The following is an 8,044-nucleotide window of genomic DNA, read 5'->3' on the forward strand; positions in this document are numbered from 1 at the left end:
TCCAGTAAAAATATATTTCTGGGTCGACCTGTGACGGCCGGTGAAAAGTCCTCCTTTGTACTTTTTCTGATATAAATCTTCCAAATATACCAGAGAAAATTAAAAGCATGGAATGCAGAGGTTACAACCCTCGCGCGAGCACCTTGTTGGTGTCTTATATCTAACAAGGGCATTTGTAAAACACTTCACAGGCTGTCTTCCATTTAGATAATCCCTTCATCAAAGGGGGAGGGCCGTGACAGGCCCTAGAGAATACAGTTGAGTTACCCTACCGACACCTACCACTCGCGCTCACCAGGACATCCTTCTGATTTGGGACTTGCAAACAAGTTCAGTTTTTTGGGCACAGTGTTTTTTCGAAGTTTCTCGTTATTTCAACACGACTGACGTTGCTACTTCACCCTTACCAATGTTAAGTACCATAGTTTGTTTTGGCAGCTTTTGACAGTACCGGGCATTTGTTCTGTTTCCAATATGGTGGTTTTTAGTTTTGGAAGCGGTTGTCCTGCCAAGGTATCGGCAGCCATTTTGGGTTATGTTCGCTTCGGTAACTAAATATTCTAGTTATTTTTGCCCATCTGGTACTCTGTCATCTAGGTTATATCACTTACTTTTTATGGCCTTTTTTGTGTTATCATTAATTTTTATTAGTTTTTACTATGGTATTTATTTGCTTGCAAGTCCAATTTGGACCTACGAAGAATAGCGATTTAAAGAATAGCGAATTAAAGTTTAGCGATTTAGTCTGTTAGTTTGTACTCGCCTCAGAGGCTTCGATTTAGACTATATCCTTGTTTATTTGTTACGTTGTCGTTATTCTTCGTTCTTGGTTATTACAATTACTAAGAAAAGCAATCAATTTTATTAATTTTCTTGTTTTATTGTGTGATGTTAGTTTTTTATTATGTAACCTTGAGAGCGAAGACTGAGACTGCTCGTTCCCTGTTCTACAGATATGAGTTATTCCTTCTCTCGTTTTCCTTTGTTAGCTCGAGTAAGAGGTGAATTTCCCGTTCTCCGTTTTTATACGATCACGAGTTATTCAGGCCTCCTCTTAGTATCAGAGTTGATGATAGTACGTTTAATATTATAAAGGTTTTTATTGACGTGGTTACTGTTAATATAGCTAACACTATTAATAGGTACGTTAGTGTATGAGTCATTAATTGGGGTCGTTTTATACCGACACCCTTAGCTCCGCCTTAAGAGTTATGCTTAGCTCCGCCTTGAGTTATGCTTAGCTCCGCCTTGAGTTATGCTTAGCTCCGCCTTGAGTTATGCTTAGCTCCGCCTTGAGTTATGCTTAGCTCCGCCTTGAGTTATGCTTAGCTCCGCCTTGAGTTATGCTTAGCTCCGCCTTGAGTTATGCTTAGCTCCGCCTTGAGTTATGCTTAGCTCCGCCTTGAGTTATGCTTAGCTCCGCCTTGAGTTATGCTTAGCTCCGCCTTGAGTTATGCTTAGCTCCGCCTTGAGTTATGCTCCGCTATAATGGATACTCATTGGGTGAGAACTAGTTATCGTACAGGAGCAGATTTTTGGAGTGCAACGGTGAAATCCGGCACTCGGACTCCGGCTGAAGCCTTTTACACACGAACCTTTGTCAAGTTTGATCATAATTACACCGTTACGGCCCCCCTTTTTCATCGTATCTCCGGCTTCACGGGAGATAACACAAACATTCATTGAGGTTAATGTTATCGTACCGGGGACGGTCACGATATCACTGTGACGGGCCTTTGCTACCGGATCTCCGGTACAGAGATCAAGCAGACGTCCAGAACCGGAGTTAACAATGTGATACCGATTAAGACTTCAGTTTCATTATTACGGTCCCTTTTTCATCGAATCTCCGGCTTCACTGGAGATAACACAAACTTTCAGTATTAGAGAATGTTATCGTACCGCTGAGGATCACGTTTTCACGATGACGGACCTTTGTCACTGGTTCTCCGGTACAAACAGAGATCAATCAGACGATCAGAATCAGGGTATGAACCCTTTTCCATGAATAATCACAATATCGTTATTACGATCCTTTTCATCGAATCTCCGGCTTTACCGGATATCGTACAGGCGATCAGCATTGAGGTTAATATTAGTTTTCCTCTGGTGTTCACGTTGTCACTATGACGGACCTTTATCCCGGAGATTGTTACCGGAGCTCCGGTACAGACAGATCACTCAGACCACGGGTGGCCAATCTTTTGTTTTGCTGTAAAGGAAAGGATTTAACATGAATACAAAGTAAACTGTACTTACTTTAATGACACTTTGAATTTGCGTTGGTAATATTCATTAGCTATTCTTGAAAGTCCTAATAAAAATATATGAACATAACTATGCCTATATTTATGCATATATTTAATTCTAACTATGCCTAAATATGGATAAATATCCATACAACATAGTGTTCAAATAGAAATAAATTGATTATGCCTATATTTATGCATATTCAATTCTAACTATGCCTAAATATGAATAAATATCCATACAACATAGTGTTCAAATAGAAATAAATTGATTATGCCTATATTTATGCATATTCAATTCTAACTATGCCTAAATATGAATAAATATCCATACAACATCGTGTTCAAATAGAAATAAATTGATTATGCCTATATTTATGCATATTCAATTCTAACTATGCGTAAATATGAATAAATATCCATACAACATGGTGTTCAAATAGAAATAAGTTTCCACTCAGTACTGGGAACCGAACGTTGGCCCCTTTTAATGAAGGGCCGGGTCGAGACCAACCATGCCATGAGAGGCTATCTACTGTTCCTTGAAACTCTGGTCAGTGAACAGATGAATCAATAGAATACTAATATCCAGTAAATAAAGTTAGACCCGGTTCTGAACGTCTGAGTCAGGGGTGGCCAACCTGTGGCGAATGCGCCAACAGTGTCACATTTCATGAATACAAGTGTCGAACTATACCCCAAAAGATAGTACATTAAATGACTTTCTTTAAAATTGATTTTTATGAGTTATACAGCTGATCCCAGCCTGTGAATAGGATCACTAACCAAAGTTCAAGGAACATCCAGACTTATGTCCCCTTTCTGTTACAGAAGGTTCGCCTACACTGTTCCCGTCAGGATGATGATGAATCTCTCTGCCCTGCAAGAGAGGCTCTCCGCCCTTGGGTATCAAGGTTGGGAAGAAATGCTCCATCTAGAGGTCCCTATCTCCTCAGTGTCCTCTCTAAGGTTGGACGACGACCCCATGGACGGGAAGGTAGGTGGGGATGAGTTTTGAGCCTTCAGCTTTGCAATTACCTACGTCACCGACCTAGGACCTTAAAGGATCGCCTAAGCAGGAAAGCCTTTGTGTTCAAGACATGCCCTTTGGGCTCAACATTGATCCCAGGATATTCACGAAACTGGGAGTGTGTGTGTTAGAACTCAGGAACCAAGAGATACAGATCATTGCTTATCTGGCCGGTTGGCTCATTTGGGCCCGGCCGGCCATAGAAGGCAACAGAGCTACGAAGGAATTACTTCGATTTCTCGACAACCTGTGATTTCGGGTCAATCTCCAAAAAATCTCGCCTGCAACCATCAGGCCACTTAGAATGGTTAGCCATTCAGTGGGACCTTTCGAAGCACACGTTGTGTCTCCCTTCCAAAAGGTAAGAGGAATAGTTTCCAAGATCAAAAATTTTCTCAAACACAAACAGGTGTCCGAAGAGCCTTAGAAAGTATCCTCGGACTTTTCCAATTCACTTCAGTAACAGATCTCCTAATAAAAGCCAAACTCAAAGACATCAATCGAGTTTGGAGAAAGAGCTACAGTACCTATAAGAGACAGATCTCGAAGATCCCCTCTGTCTTGAAAATGAGACTACGCCATGGTCCGAACCGAAGGACCTCTCCAAATCGGTTCCTCTACAATTCCCACCTCCACAAGTGACATTCCATACAGCCGCGTCTCTAAGTGGATGGGGGGATTACTCCGAACATCAGATGTTTCAGGTTCTTGGTCACTCGCCATGAAACAGTCCCATATCATTGTTCTCAAAGCCATGGCAGTGTTCTTGACCCTGAAGAGAGAGACTCCTCCGAGGTCGACCCACATCAGAGTAGTGTCAGACAGCACAGACGCAGTACACTACGTCAACAGGGGAGGATCAAAGTCACCCAACCTGAATCAGATCCTGGTCACTATCTTCGCCTGGGCAACAGAAAAGAACTGGTTCCTGTCAGCACCTCACCTAGCGGGAGGCCAGAATGTGAGAGCGGACTCACTATCCAGGACGGATCCACTGGAGTCAGAATGGTCTCTAGACATAATTTCATTCCGGTGGATACTCAGGCTCGTTCCAGGCCTCCAGGTACATCTATTCGCAACTCAGATGAATCACAAACTTCCTTGTTATGTGACCCCAACCCTGGACCCTCGGGCTTATGCCATGGATGCATTACCCCGGGATTGGAACCATTAGAAGAAGATTTCCCTATCTCCCCCAGGGAATCTTCTAAAAACTTTTACACAAACTACGCTCCTTCCGGGGCGCAGTGGCTTTAGTACCACCTCACTGGCCAAGAACAGTTGGTTTCCTCTACTCCTCGAGTTGAAACTCAGTCCCATCCGGATCCCGTTCCTCAAACTGACCCGAGTATCCAAACTCACTGTGTCAGATTAATCAAGGATATCCAAAACTCTAACTTTGTGGACTACAGGAAGTTGGTAGCTCGTAGAGACGCGAACATTTAACCGGAAAACTATCTCTTCATCGAATGGGACAAAAGGGACTCGACAATTCGCCAATATGATTCGGCCATTAACAACTAGCAGGTCCCCTAAGAGTGCGGACCATACTCTTATGTCACCGCATTTAGCCATCTTTTTCTTGAGGTTCCTATTTGACAAAGGCCTAACAGTTAGCACTTTAACCACCATCAAGTCAGCTTTGAAGAAGATCTTCCTTGTTGGGTTCAACATTAACCTAGCTGATTCCTATTTCTCATCAATCCCAAAAACATGTGCTAGGCTTCGACCTTCGGTTCGGCCACAAAAGGACTCTTGGTCTCTGAACGGTGTTCTCAAACTTGCGATGGACACGGACAATGAAACCTGCTCTTATATCAATCTTCTTAGGAAGACTTTATTTCTAACGGCTATGGCCTCAGGTGATGGAACATCAGAACTAGCAGCTCTCACGAAACCCGGAAAACAGAGATTTCCTCCCATCACCCGAAGTACTCCTTTTCCAGACAAAGCTTTCCTAGCTAAAAAATGAGGATCCGCAAAATAGGTGCTCCCCTCGGAAGATTATTCTTCATCCCCTGGATTTTTCTCCGTGTACAGTCACACTCTCAAGGCCCTTTTTAGCTAGAACTGCCACCCGCTCGTCTGGCCCCTTGGTTATCAGGGAACAAGGAGGTACTATTTCCATTCACGGTATCAGGCAACAAATCCTCTACTTCATTAAACATACTAATCCGGAATCATTTCCCCAGGCTCATGATATACGGACAGTAGATGCTTCCAACAATGACTTCCAGAACAGGGACTTTGATGATTTTAAAAAATATACGGGTTGGAAATCCCCTATGGTTGTCAAACACCAATATCTAAAGATCTTACAGGCCCTTAAATACCCGACGATGGCAAAGGGGAGCCTTATCCCTCCCCATTAATCTCCTCCTCTTCCTTTCTTCCATCTCTTCTCTTCTCCCTCCTACCCGCCACTCACACCACGTCGCCACTCTCCTTGGTAGTTCGTTAGCCCTATGATATTTGCCATGTTTAATTCCTATGGTTTAACTGTTATTGTAGTTACCGTTCCTTTCATGTTTAGATATACTTAGACATGTAAGGTTTGATGCCTTTTGCAATTCGACACTCAGTTGGTTCCTTGTCGTCATTATTATTTAACCTTGCGTTCCCTATGTCATTTGGCTGGTTGGTAATTGGACGATTACTTTATTATATCATAGTATTGTTGTACATGGTGATTGTATTCTCCTCATTATGTTGTTAATTTATTGGGCTTGGAAGGCATTCTCTGGTACATTTTCGCCGGCCGTCACAGGTCGACCCAGAAAAGGGATTTTGACGAAGGAAAAATCTATTTCTGGGGAGAGACCTGTGAAGCCCGGCGAAACCCTTCCCGGTTATTTTTGTACGGACCCACCCTTTCCTTGCCAAGCCATATGTTCTTGCAGAAGGATGACCTGGTGAGCGCGAGTGGTGGGTGTCGGTAGGGTAACCCAACTGTATTCTCTAGGGCCTGTCACGGCCCTCCCCCTTTGATGAAGGGATTATCTAAATGGAAGACAGCCTGTGAATAGTGTTTTACAAATGCCCTTGTTAGATATACGACACCAACAAGGTGCTCGCGCGAGGGTTGTAACCTCTGCATTCCATGCTTTTAATTTTCTCTGGTATATTTGGAAGATTTATATCAGAAAAAGTACAAAGAAGGACTTTATCGCCGGGCGTCACAGGACTCTCCCCAGAAATAGATTTTTCCTTCGTCAAAATCCCTTTTTTGCTTGTTTTTATGAACACAGCATTTCATTCCAGTTTCTTACACCAACGTGCTCCCCTTCTCAGCCACTTTTTTTTCTTAGTTTTTTAATTATAATATTCCCTTTCACCTAATGTTCTTATACTTTTACTTATAATCAGGAAGCAAAAGGCAAGAGAAGCAAAGGGGGAAGTCAGGTTCTAGCTGGGTCCCCTTGCCCAGTATAAATCAAGGGGTGGTGCCCAGTGCTCCTTTCTCTTGACCTGTTACCTAGATTTTTGGGTATTCCACAGTTGTATATTGGTTGTGTAGTGAACGTCGGGTTGTGGTCGGCATTCGGATACTAGGCAGTTCGGCTGCTACCTCTGGCCACAGTCCGCAAACAACTACAATGGGTATTCCATTTTTCTTTATGTGTAGTGAACGTTTGAGTGTGGTTAGAATTCAGACATTAAGCAGTCTGGGTGCTACATCTGGCCACAGTTCGCGAACCACTACAACACTAGAACACACTTTATATTGTCATAAGCTTTCTTGTATCTACAAAAGCACAGAAGTGTCTGGTTCTCCTCTAACCCCTATTCCTGCAGCTTTACTATAAAGATGGCATCCTATGAACTTTCCCTTCAATCTATACTGCAGTTTCCCTATCTTTACAAGCTCATTTATTACCCTCTGAAAGCCTTCAAACCATGCTTAGTCAAATTTCTCTTTATTTACCACACCCCATGACATGAGATTTCTGTTTAAATTTAACTCTCTCAGACAAGACATTATTGAAACTTCCTATACTGCAGCATCCATAGCATTTACTCATCCCATGTAACAAACTCAGCACCCATTCTTCCCACTTATGTAGTTGGTATCTTGACCCTTCTAATTTAAACAGGGGACCTGGCACCTTACAATTTAGTTTTCCAATGCCTGCTTTACTCTCTCTATTCCTTATCTCCACCACTGGCCCCTCCACCCTCTGCACTTCTCCCAGCTCTAAATTTCCCTTATTAAATACTTGGTCAATTCTCCTTATTCATTGAATAAGCTTGTGAGATTTCAGTTACATTCACAATGACAAATTTTTAGCCTTTAACCCCTTCCATCACTAACAAATTTAAAATTAATAGGCCTATTCTCATTAAGAATCAACCAGGGTGATTGTTGTGTGAATGTTCATCGGAAGAAACCAATTTCAAACTGATTAATGGCACCCCATTAGTAAATAGAAGCAATCTTCACCTGAGATCGCATGGAGTGGCTAGCACCTGGCAAGTCTAGACTAGCTGTTAAAGCCATCATGTGGTTGGGCAAGTCTGGTTTTGGCACTGAAAATTTAACTATGCATGGCTATTTTCTAAAGGATTGACAGCAATAACATTCTCATAAAAATCTCCCACAGATATAGATAAAATTTTCTCCCATGAATCCTCCCATAAACATGGTAAAGTCCCACAGATGAAGACAACTTAACCATGACACCTCCCCTGTGAGGATCTCCCACAAATGTGGGAAATACTCATGAAACAGGAACACTGAGACCACACTTACGTGCTTCAATCTTAC

General features: G+C 42.5%; 1 protein-coding gene across 1 annotated transcript in view; it reads left to right on the forward strand.

Moving 5' to 3' along the window:
* LOC137656834 (peptidylprolyl isomerase domain and WD repeat-containing protein 1-like) overlaps nucleotides 1-8,044 on the forward strand; it is a 387,155-nt gene that overhangs the window by 144,540 nt on the left and 234,571 nt on the right. The gene's annotated exons all lie outside the window — the stretch shown is intronic.

The sequence above is a fragment of the Palaemon carinicauda genome, chromosome 17 (assembly GCF_036898095.1).
Source record: "Palaemon carinicauda isolate YSFRI2023 chromosome 17, ASM3689809v2, whole genome shotgun sequence".
In the NCBI taxonomy this organism is placed as follows: Eukaryota; Metazoa; Arthropoda; class Malacostraca; order Decapoda; family Palaemonidae; genus Palaemon; species Palaemon carinicauda.